We start from the raw sequence: 19,040 nt of genomic DNA on the forward strand, positions 1-19,040 counted from the left end.
AAGGGGGGAAATGTCAGAAAAATATGTATTAGTGTATGTATTAGTAATATGCTTAGTGCATTTAAGGCTTGAAAAGGGTTAACACATTTATTCTATTTCACACTGCATAAAATCTGTACAAATTGCAGAAGCTTTTTAACCTTGTATTGTCATGAAATATGCGCAGCTATAATCTTTGCTTATGCTTTGGAAATTTACAGGGAAGCAGATAATTTCTGCTTGTGTCCGGAAAATAATGAATAGATGTATCACTTGTATTAATGTTATGAGACTTAGACAAGGAGTTCTGCTTGTGCTGTGAGAAAATACACAGCTGCAGAAGCTATAGATAATCAGAACAAAGACTGCTTGAAAATATGAACTGCAATCAGCATTAGCTTGTGTGTAAGCTAGAAAAGTACCTTGAAATGTAACACATGTATTAGAACTACACAATAGAAGCTTGTAATGGTATAGATCCCACCAAGGCCAAGTTGTTTTTCTCAAAATGCTTTTCATAAATCCAGTCATGTCAGCAGAAAATCTGAGTAACATCTGCTGTAGAACAATACTGAAAGTTGTGTTTGATTACGTCAACCATAGAAAGCAATGTCTTGTAGAACAGTATAAGAATAACATACTTTCTGTTAGTAGTTGGGCAAAATCCTGTATTTGCATGTTTTTGTCTCCTTGCAGCAAGTTATTAAATGTGCCTTATCTGAACCTTACGTGTATTGCTCTTTGAAGTTTTTTCCTTTGACAATATAGCTATAGATTCATCTTTTCCCAAAATGGGGGCAAATCTCTCTTTTCTTCCTCGACAACCTCCACAGTAACATCGTGAATTAAATTGTCTGGATAACCCCTTTCTCTGAACATGTCACATACAAAACCACATTCTGTTCTAAAATCATTATCCTGTGAGGTCATCCGACTGATCCTTACCAACTGGCCTTTTAATAGGTTCTTCTTTTGAAAAAACGGATGACCACTGGTGAAATGAAGGTAGGAATTGGAAAAGGTATTTTTCCTGTGTACTTTAGAGGAAAATTCATTATCCATCTTATGGAGGTAAATGTCCAGATATATCAATTGTTGATTATTAAAATTGTAAGTGAAATCCAAAAAGTTGGTGGTGCCTTTTAAGTAAGACAAAAACTCAAAAAATCTGTCTTTGCTATCTATCCAAAATATATAAATGTCATCCAAAATACGTTTAATGTATTCATGTTTAATGTACATGTTTAATGTATTCAATTCCAAAAAGTTCTCGAGCAGTACGGAAGTAATCACCCGTACTTACAGAGACAATTTGGACTTAATGTTTTACTCAATAGATAAATTCAAACGCATTGACTGTGATTTAGTTTATTTAAAAGAATGTCTAAATAGGAACATCATTCCCAAAAGTTTACGGGTTTGCAAATACCCCAATGGAGTGAAAGAAAGTTCAGAGTTTCACACTGACCTTATACACATTTTTGATAAATGTGGTTTAGAAATTGTAAGAGCCATTATAGCAGAGAATGAGAGGGAGAAAAACTTATTATTAAGGGGAATGGAATCTATCAATCAGTGCATTTTAAATGACCTTCTTTTTACTGTGGATTCAGAGAAAGGTTTGTATCACAACATATTTGCCCAGATTGACAAAAACTGTATTAACAATATGAAAAGGAAGGAAGGAAAATTAGAGAGGGATACTAGGGAATACAAGGAGGGGGTAGCATACCCTAAACCCAGGTTCCTCTCCGGTTACACAGAAACATGAATGGGTGTCAGAACTAACAGGTCCAATAAGGATCAACATGGTTATGAGGATGATTTGAATGGGGTACACAATGAAGAAAATCAGGCTATCCCTTTAGATTACCCCCCCTTCGGAGATCAGACAGGATAAGAAATCAGAATCCTGTGCATTACAATTACCGGAATTACAGAGGGAATGTCAAGAGGTAAATATGGAAATGGTAAATGTAAACACTCATAACATCATTCAACAGGACAACATTTTCATGTTCAATAATTACAAGATATTCAATTACAGTAGTTTAGACATCAACTCTGAACATTTCAATTTATTTTCCAAAGGTTTTAAATTAATTCCGACTAGGAAAGTTAATATTCCCAGAGCCATTGTGGATTTAAAACTTTTTATAAGGAAAAAGAATTTAGCATTATGGTTTGGCAATGGAAAATGTGATAGGAAATCATCAATATCATTAAAGAAAAAAAGTACATTTAACCCCCCCCCCCTTCACCCTCAACTCAAAAATTTGGAAAATATCTTGGAAAGGGAAATTAGGAAGGAAGTGAATGGTCACAGAGTGTTTTCTAACATTTCCAAGGAAGAGAGGTGTCTTTTAGATTGTTTGAAAAACAACAAAGCAGTGAGAATAATGCAACCGGATGAAGGGGGAGGTACTGTCCTAATGGATGCCATTATTTATGAATCCAAAATGAAGGAATTGTTGAATGATAATAGTAAATATTCCAGGGCCTCTATTAACAAGATAAATATAGCTAATTCCAAAATCAATGTTTTACTTAATGATTTGTTATTGGAGGGTTCGGTCAACATTGATACACACAATTTTTTGTCCAACAAGAACCCCAGGGTACCCTCAGTTTTTGGGATTCCAAAAGGTCCACAAGGATCCTTTGGACCCACCATTATGACTAATTGTATCCTCAGAAGGTTCTATTACCACACCACTTGCCAAGTTTGTAGATGTTAAGTTAAAGGATTTATCTAACAGAGGTACCTCAGTACTGAGAGATTCTTGGGATCTACTGAGGCAGGTAAAACCTAACCTTTTCTGTTCAGATATACTTTTTGTGACTTTAGATATTGTGGACCTATTTGGTTCCATTCCACATGATATAGGGCTGTTATGGCTCAAGGAATGTATGAGAGATAACGGTAATTTTAATCACTGTGATTTTTGCAATTGTTTATTATTTATGGAAGTTATTCTCAAAAATAATTTCATGTATTATGAAGGTGAGTTCTTTAGACAGAAAAAAGGGGTTGCGATGGGAGCCAAATGTGCAACAACATACGCAAATATCATTTTGACTTGGTGGGAAACAAAATTTGTACTCAATAGTGAATTTGCCAGTTGTTGGTGCCTTTATAAACGTTTTTTGGACGACATCTGTATATTTTGGATAGATAGCAAAGACAAATTTTTTGAGTTTTTGTCTTACTTAAAAGGCACCACCAACTTTTTGGATTTGACTTACAATTTTAATAGTCAAGAATTGATATATCTGGACATTTCCCTCCATAAGATGGACAATGAATTTTCCTCTAAAGTACACAGGAAAAAATACCTTTTCCAATTCCTACCTTCATTTCACCAGTGGTCATCCGTTTTTTCAAAAGAAGAACCTGTTAAAAGGCCATTTGGTAAGGATCAGTCGGATGACCTCACAAGATAATGATTTTAGAACAGAATGTGGTTTTGTATGTGACATGTTCAGAGAAAGGGGTTATCCAGACAATTTAATTCATAATGTTACTGTGGAGGTCGTTGAAGGAAAAAAGCGAGATTTACCCCCATTTTGGGAAAAGATGAACCTATAGCTATATTAACACAGAGTAACACCAATAATATGACCAACTGTGAAGAAGCTTATATTATGGATTATACTGGTGATTATGGGGTAATTAAACAGATTATCGATAGAGAATGGGATAGATTTAAACAATTTTTGGATTTGGATACTGTATACAAACAACCCTTAAAATTCACATACAGAAAGGACATGAACATCAAGAACTTATTTGAGTTTGGGGGTGGCTCAAATTATAAAGGTAGACAAGGCAAAATGGGAACTTTTAGATGTGGCACCTGTTCACAGTGTCCACACATACACAATAATTATTTTATAGAAGTACACAGTAGAAATAGGAAAATCATGAGTACAAGTTTTTCTAACTGTAATACAAATGGTATTGTGTATCTTGCTACCTGCCAGATTTGTAACTCATTTTCCGTAGGGAAGACGGAAAGAAAATTAAAATTGAGAATCTATGAGCATTTTTATGAAATTAAAAAACAAAATGTAAATAATGCTTTATTCCGTCACAAACTAACATGTGAACAGGCTTCCTTTACATTTTTTGTTTTGGACGTTGTACTCAAAGAGATCAGAGGAGAAATGTGGGAAGCCAAATTAGAATTTCGTGAGTTACTTTGGCAGATTATCCTGGAAGCTGATAAAAGTCCAGGCTTGAATGATATGCTTTCTATTCTTCCAGTTCGTAAGTAGAGCCGCAAAACTGTAATTTTCCAAAAAGCCACTAGATGGCAGGCTTGCATTTTTTAAAACTTGGGGAAAGTGCAAAATACAAGTTAGCATCATTGTGTATAGTCAATAATTTTAACACTTTTTATATAAGGACATGTTTACTAACTGCTGATTGTGATGTAATGTATGGAACACCATACAGTGGTTTTTATTTGATATTAATTTGAACATCCTAATTTTGATGTTAAAAGGTTTAATACATGGTAACCCATACATACTAAAAGATCACTACTACATTTGAATGTGTACATTTTTACAAAGGGTTATTTCTATTTGATAATGACCTTATTAATGATTGGTTTCAGCAGTAACAGGTGCATATATAAGCACTGATTTTAGTTAACATGGGGTATTTGCATCTGAGGAAGGTGTACGAAAACGTATCTTGAACTGGCAGCGTCAATGCAACTTGTGTTTTTACATTTTTTTACTCAAATTGTGGAAATAAATCAGTTTGCTTTCATCCAGACTCGGGCCCTTATTTGGTTCTCCAGCAAACTTTTTGATTAATTTAAAATTATCATCACCCCAAAATTACATGTTGTTGTTGTGACTTTCGGCTTTTCCCGGTTAGGGGTTGCCACAGCGGAACTCCGGTCCACTAATGATTGGTAGTTGATTTTTACGTACCAAGTTGCCAGCTCTGACACACAGCCTTCAACGAAGGGATGCCTATTCACGCATGTCTCCATGCAGAAGACGCTCTAACTGAGAGTCGAACAGGACAGCGTCTTACTGTGAGGCGACAACGCTGCCGCAGCACCACCACCGCGGATCACCCCAAAACTGCTGAATTCCTGCCTTCCCTTAAACCTCACTCCTCCTCTTAAACATTATTCTTTATGTATTGTGTCCACAATTCCCATTAATTCCTATGTCATTTGCTCCTTGTTTTTCCTAAACATCCCTCTTCCCATTCTTTTATCTGTTTTATACAGTTCACTACTTCAGATACAGTTGCTTTAGACATTGATTTCCTTTTTGCAGTAATCTCTTTTTTGGGAACCAACAGAATTAAATTTAATAAAGACTTACCGTGTATAGACAATTCAGTTCCTGTATCCCCACCTCAAAAAAAAAAAAGCGAGAAAAATCATTTCCTTAGTTGAAACCATTTGCTCACTCAATATTTCTGACAGAGTACAAATCTGCCAACTCATTACATTCTCAAAACACATTTCCCCAGTTACCTCTTTCTTCTTCTTCAAACCTCAGATATTTGAGATCTGCCTGAGGAAAAATTCTTTGAAATCTGCTTGGGGTATAAAAACACCTATGTGAACACCTCCAAGCAAAGACCCTAAACCTTCTGCGCTTTGTTGCATACTTGGGATCCACATATATGTCTTCCCATTGTTCTGTTGTAAATTACTTTCCAGTCTCTCTTCTCTGTCTTTCTAACTTTCTTTCATTGCTTCTTATAGTTACCATGCAATATTCTATATGTCGTACTAATTATTTCATTTTTAACAGCAGCTCCTGTTCTATATTTGACTTACAACTCCACCAGAGCAGGTCCTTCACTTAAAATTCCCCTATCCTTTTTCTTTGCCTATACTATGATATCAATCCCTGGTAGGAAGGAGGTCTCTAGTCTGCAGACTATACTTCTTCTCGGCCTCATCCCATTCTCTTGTAGGGAAGGAGGTCTCTAGTCTGCGGACTATACTTCTTCTTGGCCTCATCCCATTCTCTTGTAGGGAAGGAGGTCTCTAGTCTGCAGACTATACTTCTTCTTGGCCTCATCCCATTCTCTTGTAGGGAAGGAGGTCTCTAGTCTGCAGACTATACTTCTTCTTGGCCTCATCCCATTCTCTTGTAGGGAAGGAGGTCTCTAGTCTGCAGACTATACTTCTTCTTGGCCTCATCCCATTCTCTTGTAGGGAAGGAGGTCTCTAGTCTGCAGACTATACTTCTTCTTGGCCTCATCCCATTCTCTTGTAGGGAAGGAGGTCTCTAGTCTGCAGACTATACTTCTTCTTGGCCTCATCCCATTCTCTTGTAGGGAAGGAGGTCTCTAGTCTGCAGACTATACTTCTTCTTGGCCTCATCCCATTCTCTTGTAGGAAGGAGGTCTCTAGTCTGCAGACTATACTTCTTCTTGGCCTCATCCCATTCTCTTGTAGGGAAGGAGGTCTCTAGTCTGCAGACTATACTTCTTCTTGGCCTCATCCCATTCTCTTGTAGGGAAGGAGGTCTCTAGTCTGCAGACTATACTTCTTCTTGGCCTCATCCCATTCTCTTGTAGGGAAGGAGGTCTCTAGTCTGCAGACTATACTTCTTCTTGGCCTCATCCCATTCTCTTGTAGGGAAGGAGGTCTCTAGTCTGCAGACTATACTTCTTCTTGGCCTCATCCCATTCTCTTGTAGGGAAGGAGGTCTCTAGTCTGCAGACTATACTTCTTCTTGGCCTCATCCCATTCTCTTGTAGGGAAGGAGGTCTCTAGTCTGCAGACTATACTTCTTCTTGGCCTCATCCCATTCTCTTGTAGGGAAGGAGGTCTCTAGTCTGCAGACTATACTTCTTCTTGGCCTCATCCCATTCTCTTGTAGGGAAGGAGGTCTCTAGTCTGCAGACTATACTTCTTCTTGGCCTCATCCCATTCTCTTGTAGGGAAGGAGGTCTCTAGTCTGCAGACTATACTTCTTCTTGGCCTCATCCCATTCTCTTGTAGGGAAGGAGGTCTCTAGTCTGCAGACTATACTTCTTCTCGGCCTCATCCCATTCTCTTGTAGGGAAGGAGGTCTCTAGTCTGCAGACTATACTTCTTCTCGGCCTCATCCCATTCTCTTGTAGGGAAGGAGGTCTCTAGTCTGCAGACTATACTTCTTCTTGGCCTCATCCCATTCTCTTGTAGGGAAGGAGGTCTCTAGTCTGCAGACTATACTTCTTCTTGGCCTCATCCCATTCTCTTGTAGGGAAGGAGGTCTCTAGTCTGCAGACTATACTTCTTCTCGGCCTCATCCCATTCTCTTACCCTTCCCTCTCTAGTTATTTGTTCCCAGTACTTTGGTTAATTTGCCAGTTTTCTCCAGTAAATTCCATCTCGCTCTTGCCTATTTTCTGTACCCCAACTTGCAGTCATCCCTATTGACAAAATATCCTTTTTCCATTCTCGTGTTGTCTTAGTTCTTAGTATACTTTCGGTAACTTTATGAATATAACAGTCTGTATTTTTTGTTATTCTCCTTAAGGATCAGTATCCAAAATGCCACTCTCTCTCTTAATTTCTTGAACACCCCCTCTGAATTCATTAGCATCCTTTCCATTTTGAATTATGACCTTCTGTTTGTGTTATATATATGATCCTTAACTGTAAAGCTCTAAAATATCCCTTCAAACTAGGTAATCCTAAACAACCTTGTTGTATTGGAAGGATATACATATCCCACTTAAGTCTTGCCCTCTTCCCCCAGATAAATTCCTTCAACTTTTTATTAATTACTGTCCACATCTTCTTGTCTAGTTGTTAAAAGTATGGCTGACCCATATATAAAATTAATGGGACTAAAAATATATCCATTTTTTGCATCTTAGTATTCATATCCATAAACAACAGCTACTAGTTTCTCTGTTTTTGTATTATCCTCTGTTCAGTCTCTTCCTACATATCCTTAGCTGCCATAACAGAGGCATTTTTAATCCATACTCCTAAATACTTCATCTCATTGTGTCTCCATAAATAAAGGTATTGCAGAACCAAATTCTGTATGGGTATATAATTAATAGTATAGCTTTTGTTTTTGTCTTCATTAATTTTGTATCCTGAAAAGACCCAAACCCATCTCACAATGTTCCACAACACTAACATGTCATTTCCTGGATTCATTAGGTACAAAACAGTACCTGTAAATAAAGCCAATGTTACTTGATTACCACACCAATTATATCCTTGAATTTTTGAGTCCTTTATTTTATTTGCCAATAGCTCCAAATATAAAGCAAATACCAAAGAGAAAGGAGAGTACCCCTGCCTGGTTGATGTTTTCAAACAGAACTTATTAGAGAGGCACCCTCCCGCTTTAATTCTTGCCTGCAGTTCTTTATATATCCTCCTAAATAACCTTATTATTGTATCAGGAAATGCAAATGTTTCCATTTTCCTACTTATAAAAACTCCCAGCTTCCTCTGCTGAATTCATTCTCATCATCAAGAAGGCTTAGAGCAATGTTACAGGGAAAAGGTGTTCTGTGGTATATCCACCCGGAGAATGTCCGTGAATGACCTCTTATGAAGTCTTGTGGCCTGTTTTAACATTGCAACATTGCTTTCAGCACAGCCCAGTAACCCAGTCTTCCTCTTTAGACAACTACCACTCCCATATCTGACACTCATTATCCATTCCTTCTGGTTTGACTAGAATTTCTGCCTTTATTTACTGAGAAATTGTAAAACAAATGGTGTAAAGATTATGACTAGTATATATAATTATATACATAGCAATGTTTTAAGCATACTAAAATACATTTTTATGATCTATACCTTATCCACCATATTACTCCCTATATGTGTAATTTAAACACGTTTTTGTTATGTTTGTTTACTTTATTATGTAATCTTGTTTCAACTGATATCCTACATTTGCCTGTACATTAACATGTCACATATACTCAAGCTGCAACTGAAATAGGTCAATTAGGCTCAGTCTAATACCTGTTCAAAAAACAAACAATATGTACAATTTTCTGGTTTATATAAATACCTGAATTGCGAAGCATTTTGATGTGCATCAGTAAAAAGATATTAATGTAGGGTATTAATTCTATAACTTTTCTGATATATATTTGTATAAGCTGGAATGTGCATTTGTTTTAATTATTACCTTTTTACCAAGTAAACACAGGCAACATGACAAACAAAAAGAGAAGTAAATACATTTCCTACAACAGTTAAATGTCTCATTTCTACAGAGGAGCATCATTCAGCACCTGCCTTGTGCTAGAAATAGCAGCTACAGAGATAGAAACAGACTGCATCGTTTTGAAGGAATGCTTGTGTAAATGTGTACACTAGAGCCTGAGGAGCAATGTTCACTAGACAAATATTGAGAAAGTGACAAATAAAGATATTTACAGAGTTTACTCCACATGGATGTGTGAATATTAAGGTCTCAAGGCACTTAACTATCTACATATTTTTAATCACCAATTTATGTATTAGTGTTGTGTCATCTGTTGGCCATAAACTGCAGCCATTAAGGTATTCATTTTATTAAATGTGCTTTTACAGTTAGTGATGATCTGGGATGCATAGGTAGTATGTACATGGCATCCTTAGCAAAACTGTCAGTGATACCTCCGAATCCTTGCAGCCATAGTGCTTATGCATCTATCACAAAGAGTTAAGTGTGTTTGTCTGTGTGTGTGTGTGTGTGTGTGTGTGTGTGTGTGTGTGTGTGTGTGTGTGTGTGTGTGTGTGTGTCACTTTCTTTTTTTTTTTAAAAAATAATTTTTTATTTTTATAATAAAACCATGCATACTATGATGGTACAAGCAATGAGCGTTACACCAAAAAAAACACACATAATGGTTTACAGCAATATTAGTACAAAAAAGGGACAAAAAGGCATGTTTGTAATAAACTTAGAAGGAGTGCAATCTCTTGCAGTATACATGGCACACAAACTAACAACTTAACCCAAACTGAACAATATGTACAAAGCTACCAGTACTGAACAGAGAAGGAGGCAACAGTGTCACTATTTATACGGTTAGATAATAGCAGCCCTACTTATGGCTTGTAGTAGGAGAGATATACCCCTCAAAACAAGGGATATGGTATATAGGGAGAGTAGGAAGGTACGAAAAAAGAAAAGGGAAAAGAAAAGAAAAAAAAGAGAAAGGGCAAAGGGAAGTTTGTAGGATACCCATATCTTAGTCACATAAGATTACTTCAAACAGGCTTTTCCAAAGTTTACTGAAGTAGGCTCTTTTCTTGGGTCCGTTTATGATGAACTTCTGTGCCGAGATATATTTGGTGGCCATAGCTTTAAATCCCCGCCAACACAATTTGGTGCGATCCAGCCAATTATAGGTAATATAGAGTTTTATGAGGAAACAAAGCGTTATTAGGATATGGATATGAAATTTAGGCAGACCATGGGGGGGAATATTTAGAATAGCCGTTTCCCATGAGAGAGTGGAGCTATAGTAACCCATTTTTTTGAGACGCACTTTGAGAGAGCACCAAAGTTTGTGGGAGTTATTGCAGTGCCACATAATATGTAGAAGGTCAGCTCTCGCACCTGAACAGCATGTACATAATGGAGAGCTATTAGAGTTGAATTTGTGGATTCTTGTAGGGGTAAGGTATGCATTGTTATTCAACATCAGTTGAGTGTAGAGAAATTTCTTGAAGGGAGATAGTTCAATGCTAGTTTTTATGGCTAGTATTTTTTGGTCCTCTGTAATAGGGTGGTTTTGATTGTCCCAATATTTGGAGAATAAGCAGTTTCCTTTGTAGAGTAGTGGGTGTAATAGTTTGTAAGACGAAGAAAATGTTTTATTATTACTAGCCAGTGTATTGATAATTAGATTTAGTTTATCCATTAGCTGTATGTCGGGGGCTGTATTATTGATTTGTGAAGAAATAAGTTCCCTGAGTTGACGTAGTATTACTGAATACTTGTTGTTAACCTTGAGGGTTAATCGGAGTTCAGCGACAGGGATTTATGTTTAAGAATATCCCAAACTTTAAGGTCTTTGATGTGGGGGAAGTCAGCAAGATCTATCATCTTATTGTTAATTTTAAGATTTGGGTTGAGGTGTATTGGTTGAAAAAAGGGTAAAATAGATTGAAGATTAATGTCCTTAATCAGCTTTTGAAAGAGTTTCATTTGATATTTCAGTAAAGAGAATAGTTTTAAGCTATTCAGAGAGGTGGATGATAAGAAGGGAGTGGCCTTAGGATTAATTTTGTTAGATAGGATATGTCTGTGCCATATCTTTAACCACACTGGGTTATGGGTTTGGGTTTTGTTGTTCATGTTTACGATGGACGAGAGGATAGTTTTAAGCTATTCAGAGAGGTGGATGATAAGAAGGGAGTGGCCTTAGGATTAATTCTGTTAGATAGGATATGTCTGTGCCATATCTTTAACCACACTGGGTTATGGGTTTGGGTTTTGTTGTTCATGTTTACGATGGACGAGAGGATAGTTTTAAGCTATTCAGAGAGGTGGATGATAAGAAGGGAGTGGCCTTAGGATTAATTTTGTTAGATAGGATATGTCTGTGCCAGATCTTTAACCACGCTGGGTAATGGGTTTGGGTTTTGTTGTTCATGTTTACGATGGACGAGAGGATAGTTTTAAGCTATTCAGAGAGGTGGATGATAAGAAGGGAATGGCCTTAGGATTGATTTTGTTAGATAGAATATGTCTGTGCCAAATCTTTAACCACGCTGGGTAATGGGTTTGGGTTTTGTTGTTCATGTTTACGATGGACGAGAGGATAGTTTTAAGCTATTCAGAGAGGTGGATGATAAGAAGGAGTGGCCTTAGGATTAATTTTGTTAGATAGGATATGTCTGTGCCATATCTTTAACCACGCTGGGTTATGGGTTTGGGTTTTGTTGTTCATGTTTACGATGGACGAGAGGATAGTTTTAAGCTATTCAGAGAGGTGGATGATAAGAAGGGAGTGGCCTTAGGATTAATTTTGTTAGATAGGATATGTCTGTGCCATATCTTTAACCACGCTGGGTTATGGGTTTGGGTTTTGTTGTTCATGTTTACGATGGACGAGAGGATAGTTTTAAGCTATTCAGAGAGGTGGATGATAAGAAGGGAGTGGCCTTAGGATTAATTTTGTTAGATAGAATATGTCTGTGCCATATCTTTACCCACGCTGGGTTATGGGTTTGGGTTTTGTTGTTCATGTTTACGATGGACGAGAGGATAGTTTTAAGCTATTCAGAGAGGTGGATGATAAGAAGGGAGTGGCCTTAGGATTAATTTTGTTAGATAGGATATGTCTGTGCCATATCTTTAACCACGCTGGGTAATGGGTTTGGGTTTTGTTGTTCATGTTTACGATGGACGAGAGGATAGTTTTAAGCTATTCAGAGAGGTGGATGATAAGAAGGGAATGGCCTTAGGATTAATTTTGTTAGATAGGATATGTCTGTGCCATATCTTTAACCACGCTGGGTAATGGGTTTGGGTTTTGTTGTTCATGTTTACGATGGACTAGAGGATAGTTTTAAGCTATTCAGAGAGGTGGATGATAAGAAGGGAGTGGCCTTAGGATTAATTTTGTTAGATAGGATATGTCTGTGCCATATCTTTAACCACGCTGGGTAATGGGTTTGGGTTTTGTTGTTCATGTTTACGATGGACGAGAGGATAGTTTTAAGCTATTCAGAGAGGTGGATGATAAGAAGGGAGTGGCCTTAGGATTAATTCTGTTAGATAGGATATGTCTGTGCCATATCTTTAACCACACTGGGTTATGGGTTTGGGTTTTGTTGTTCATGTTTACGATGGACGAGAGGATAGTTTTAAGCTATTCAGAGAGGTGGATGATAAGAAGGAGTGGCCTTAGGATTAATTCTGTTAGATAGGATATGTCTGTGCCATATCTTTAACCACGCTGGGTTATGGGTTTGGGTTTTGTTGTTCATGTTTACGATGGACGAGAGGATAGTTTTAAGCTATTCAGAGAGGTGGATGATAAGAAGGGAGTGGCCTTAGGATTAATTTTGTTAGATAGGATATGTCTGTGCCATATCTTTAACCACACTGGGTTATGGGTTTGGGTTTTGTTGTTCATGTTTACGATGGACGAGAGGATAGTTTTAAGCTATTCAGAGAGGTGGATGATAAGAAGGAGTGGCCTTAGGATTAATTTTGTTAGATAGGATATGTCTGTGCCAAATCTTTAACCACGCTGGGTAATGGGTTTGGGTTTTGTTGTTCATGTTTACGATGGACGAGAGGATAGTTTTAAGCTATTCAGAGAGGTGGATGATAAGAAGGAGTGGCCTTAGGATTAATTTTGTTAGATAGGATATGTCTGTGCCATATCTTTAACCACGCTGGGTTATGGGTTTGGGTTTTGTTGTTCATGTTTACGATGGACGAGAGGATAGTTTTAAGCTATTCAGAGAGGTGGATGATAAGAAGGAGTGGCCTTAGGATTAATTTTGTTAGATAGGATATGTCTGTGCCATATCTTTAACCACGCTGGGTTATGGGTTTGGGTTTTGTTGTTCATGTTTACGATGGACGAGAGGATAGTTTTAAGCTATTCAGAGAGGTGGATGATAAGAAGGAGTGGCCTTAGGATTAATTCTGTTAGATAGGATATGTCTGTGCCATATCTTTAACCACACTGGGTAATGGGTTTGGGTTTTGTTGTTCATGTTTACGATGGGACGAGAGGATAGTTTTAAGCTATTCAGAGAGGTGGATGATAAGAAGGAGTGGCCTTAGGATTAATTTTGTTAGATAGGATATGTCTGTGCCATATCTTTAACCACGCTGGGTTATGGGTTTGGGTTTTGTTGTTCATGTTTACGATGGACGAGAGGATAGTTTTAAGCTATTCAGAGAGGTGGATGATAAGAAGGAGTGGCCTTAGGATTAATTTTGTTAGATAGGATATGTCTGTGCCATATCTTTAACCACGCTGGGTAATGGGTTTGGGTTTTGTTGTTCATGTTTACGATGGACGAGAGGATAGTTTTAAGCTATTCAGAGAGGTGGATGATAAGAAGGGAGTGGCCTTAGGATTAATTTTGTTAGATAGGATATGTCTGTGCCATATCTTTAACCACGCTGGGTTATGGGTTTGGGTTTTGTTGTTCATGTTTACGATGGACGAGAGGATAGTTTTAAGCTATTCAGAGAGGTGGATGATAAGAAGGAGTGGCCTTAGGATTAATTTTGTTAGATAGGATATGTCTGTGCCATATCTTTAACCACGCTGGGTTATGGGTTTGGGTTTTGTTGTTCATGTTTACGATGGACGAGAGGATAGTTTTAAGCTATTCAGAGAGGTGGATGATAAGAAGGGAATGGCCTTAGGATTAATTTTGTTAGATAGGATATGTCTGTGCCATATCTTTAACCACACTGGGTTATGGGTTTGGGTTTTGTTGTTCATGTTTACGATGGACGAGAGGATAGTTTTAAGCTATTCAGAGAGGTGGATGATAAGAAGGGAGTGGCCTTAGGATTAATTTTGTTAGATAGGATATGTCTGTGCCATATCTTTAACCACGCTGGGTTATGGGTTTGGGTTTTGTTGTTCATGTTTACGATGGACGAGAGGATAGTTTTAAGCTATTCAGAGAGGTGGATGATAAGAAGGGAGTGGCCTTAGGATTAATTTTGTTAGATAGGATATGTCTGTGCCATATCTTTAACCACGCTGGGTAATGGGTTTGGGTTTTGTTGTTCATGTTTACGATGGACGAGAGGATAGTTTTAAGCTATTCAGAGAGGTGGATGATAAGAAGGAGTGGCCTTAGGATTAATTTTGTTAGATAGGATATGTCTGTGCCATATCTTTAACCACGCTGGGTTATGGGTTTGGGTTTTGTTGTTCATGTTTACGATGGACGAGAGGATAGTTTTAAGCTATTCAGAGAGGTGGATGATAAGAAGGAGTGGCCTTAGGATTAATTTTGTTAGATAGGATATGTCTGTGCCATATCTTTAACCACGCTGGGTTATGGGTTTGGGTTTTGTTGTTCATGTTTACGATGGACGAGAGGATAGTTTTAGGCTATTCAGAGAGGTGGATGATAAGAAGGGAGTGGCCTTAGGATTAATTTTGTTAGATAGGATATGTCTGTGCCATATCTTTAACCACGCTGGGTTATGGGTTTGGGTTTTGTTGTTCATGTTTACGATGGACGAGAGGATAGTTTTAAGCTATTCAGAGAGGTGGATGATAAGAAGGGAGTGGCCTTAGGATTAATTTTGTTAGATAGAATATGTCTGTGCCATATCTTTACCCACGCTGGGTTATGGGTTTGGGTTTTGTTGTTCATGTTTACGATGGACGAGAGGATAGTTTTAAGCTATTCAGAGAGGTGGATGATAAGAAGGGAGTGGCCTTAGGATTAATTTTGTTAGATAGGATATGTCTGTGCCATATCTTTAACCACGCTGGGTAGTGGGTTTGGGTTTTGTTGTTCATGTTTACGATGGACGAGAGGATAGTTTTAAGCTATTCAGAGAGGTGGATGATAAGAAGGGAGTGGCCTTAGGATTAATTTTGTTAGATAGGATATGTCTGTGCCAGATCTTTAACCACGCTGGGTTATGGGTTTGGGTTTTGTTGTTCATGTTTACAATGGACGAGAGGATAGTTTTAGGCTATTCAGAGAGGTGGATGATAAGAAGGGAGTGGCCTTAGGATTAATTTTGTTAGATAGGATATGTCTGTGCCATATCTTTAACCACACTGGGTTATGGGTTTGGGTTTTGTTGTTCATGTTTACAATGGACCACAGTTTATTAGAGCTAATAATCAGATAATACAGCTGGAAGTTTGGAAGGCCCACCCCACCTTTCTCCTTGGGGAGACTTAGCTTGGAAGAGGAAATCCTGACATTCTTAGGGAACCAGAGAAATTTGATCAATGTTTTTTCAAACTGTGAAAAAAGGTTGTTGGATATAATTATATTTGTCGCACTAAATTGGTATAGGAGTCTAGGAGAATATTCATTTTCACAATAGCTACTTTTGAGAGAAATGATAGGTTTAATAACTTCCACCTTTGTAGGTCTTGACAGATGATAGACCATGATTTTAGCAGATTGTTTTGAAGCATAGAGGCTTGGTTGTGTTCAAAGTTGACGCCAAGGTACTTGAGACTGTATGTGATGTGAAAGGGAGATTCAGGGAAAAAGAAAGGTTTATGCGCTTCAGGATTTATTGGGAGAATGTGTGATTTTTTATCATTGACTTGATACCCAGAGGCCTTAGAGAAGGAGGAAATTGCTTTTAATATTTTTGGCATATCTGTGTTAGGGTATTGGAAGTAAAGGTTTAGATCATCAGCGAAGGCCGAAAGTGCTACTTGTGTGTTTAGGATTTTAGGAATAGTATGAAATGTATTTTGAGTAAAAAATAGGAAAAAAGGTTCAATAAATAGATTGAAGAGAAAGGGGGAAAGTGGACAACCTTGCCTTGTGCCATTAGTAATCTGGATAAGATTAGATCTTTTTTTATTTATATAAAGATATGTGCATGAGTTCGAATAAAGAGTTCTGATCATATCTAGGAAGGATGTGGGTATATTAAAATGTGCTAACGTGGAGAAGAGGAATTCCCAGTTTACCCTGTCGAATGCTTTTGATGCGTCTAGAGTTAAGGCATATAACGGGTTTTTCTCTTTTTTGGTAAACTGGATAAGAGAATCTAGTGTTAGTGTATTGTCCCATGTATGTCTATTGGACATGAACCCAGCTTGATCAGGTGATATTAGGTGTGGTAGTACCTGTTTAAGTCTGTTGGCTAAGATGGCAGAGAAGATTTTCATATCAACATTTATAAGCGAGATAGGTCTGTAGTTATGCGGGTCTGTTTTTTCTTTATTGTTTTTAAGTAGTAAGATTGTTTTTGAATTGTTCCAGTGTATGTCAGTAATTCCATGTTTTACAATGAAGTTAAAGACTTCTAGAAGAATAGGGGCAATTTTTGAGTTAAAAGTCTTGAAAAAATTGGTAGTGAAGCCATCCGGGCCCGGGGATTTGCCTATTTTGAGTTTATTAATAGCGTTTTGAATCTCTCGCATATTAAACGGAGCTGATAGAATGGATATTTGCTCCTGGCTGAGAGATGGGAAGCTGATTGAATTAAGAAATGTATCCATCTGCAGACTAAAATTGTTGTGTCTATTATTGCTATAAATGTCAGAATATATGTCATAGAAAAGCTTAATAATCTCGCAGTCTGTTTTGTATATTTCCCCTTTATGTTGCAAGATGGAGATTGTTGGCTATTGTTTTTGAGTATTCTAGACAATGTTCTAGATGGGATTTGTGCCCATTCAGAGTAGGTTGCAATTTGTTTTTGCTCCTGTATCGAGTAGTTGTATAAATGTAGCTCACATAGTTCCTTGTGTGTAATATTGATCAATTCCTCTAGTTTGGAGTCAGGATGTGTTTTAAATTCTCTTTCCAAGGAAGCTAGCCTTAGAGCAAGAACCGATTCTTTCCTTTTATTAAGCTTATTAAAGAATGTGGTTTTACTAATCAGGTACCCTCTTAATTCAGCCTTGCAAGCCGCCCATTGTATGTCAAGCGCTATCTGAGAACTACCAAACCCTGCGTATAATTCAGACAATGTCCTATCAATTCTCTCTACCACCTCTTTGTGTTTTAATAAGTTGTTGTTAAAGGACCAGTTTACCCGAGGGGTGGTATCGGGTGTGAAGGTAATCATAAGGGAGATTTTTGCGTGATCCGATAATAACCTAGGTTCACACCTTAGTGCAATCTTGAATTTAGAGAAGAATTTAGAAATTAAGAAGAAGTCTAAACGTGACCATGATTTGTGGCAGTGGGAGTAGAAAGTGTACATACTGCTTTTAGATAGGTCCGTACCAAAGACAATAGTATCCATGAGATTAAGGTCCGCCATTAGTTCTTCCAGGGCAGTAGAAGCTTGATGATTATATGAGGGGGAATTGCTGGTACGGTCTAAACTGGGATTTATGACTGTATTCCAGTCTCCTCCAATAATAAGAAGGTGGTCAGGGAATGAGCTAAGGATATTATAAATTTCCATGATGAAGAAGTGTTGTTGGGTGCATGGACCATATACGTTCAGAAATAAGACGGGTTTAGTAGAATCCGGCACTATGGATGTAAAATAACACCACCTACCATATTTATCAGACTTGCCGTCTATGATAGTACCCTGGAATTGTCTCTTAATTAGGATTGCTACTCCCTTAGAGTTTGAACTATCGCCCCCCGCTAATATAGTCCTGATCCATTTTTTTTTAGAAGTTTTTTCCCAGCATTCTTTGGGTAGATGTGTCTCCTGTAAGAAACATATACTGGCCTGAGATTTAAAGAAAAGGTGTAGTATTAGGTTTTTTTTCTCAGCATTCTGTAAGCCTTTAACGTTCCAGCAGTCTATTTGCCAGCTACTGACTTCCTTAGTTTAATTTGTATTATTGAAAAGTGGGATAAGAGGGAGGTTATTGTTATACCTACATATAATAAGATTTGTTTAGGAGGATTTATTTTTGGGTATAAAGGAGAGAAAAAGGCTTGATATATCTTTAACACTGTCTTTATGAAGAGATTGTCATTGCGACAAAAGGTAGCCCACAACTTCTTCAGACTAACCCCAGTGCCTAACCACCCATACTCCTTGTATGAAGAAGTATATATACACACAAACATTAACCTAAACTTTACTATACATATGTACAAAATATAACTTTTCCAAAACATAACCTACCTAGATTCCTTACTACATCACCCACTGAGCTTCTAAGACTGTAAATTATTTGACATGCAGTTTAGATAACTTGTGGCATGGTCTGTGGTAAGGTAGAGTAGTGTAGCGAGTATATATGACAACATGCCATCGCAAGGGTGTATACTCTCGGGAGTCCACCGTTTAACAAATATATCTGTGAATTTAGTGACTCACAGCATGCAACAAACACTTTTTGACTTAACAGTATTATGACTTAGCACAGCTAAGTAATCTACAAAAAAAGACTCTGTCTGAGACAAATATTTATGTATGGTGCCCTTACTCCACCAGCT

This window comes from Protopterus annectens, chromosome 14.part0 (genome assembly GCF_019279795.1).
Source record: "Protopterus annectens isolate FY-2018-M chromosome 14.part0, PAN1.0, whole genome shotgun sequence".
In the NCBI taxonomy this organism is placed as follows: domain Eukaryota; kingdom Metazoa; phylum Chordata; order Ceratodontiformes; family Protopteridae; genus Protopterus; species Protopterus annectens.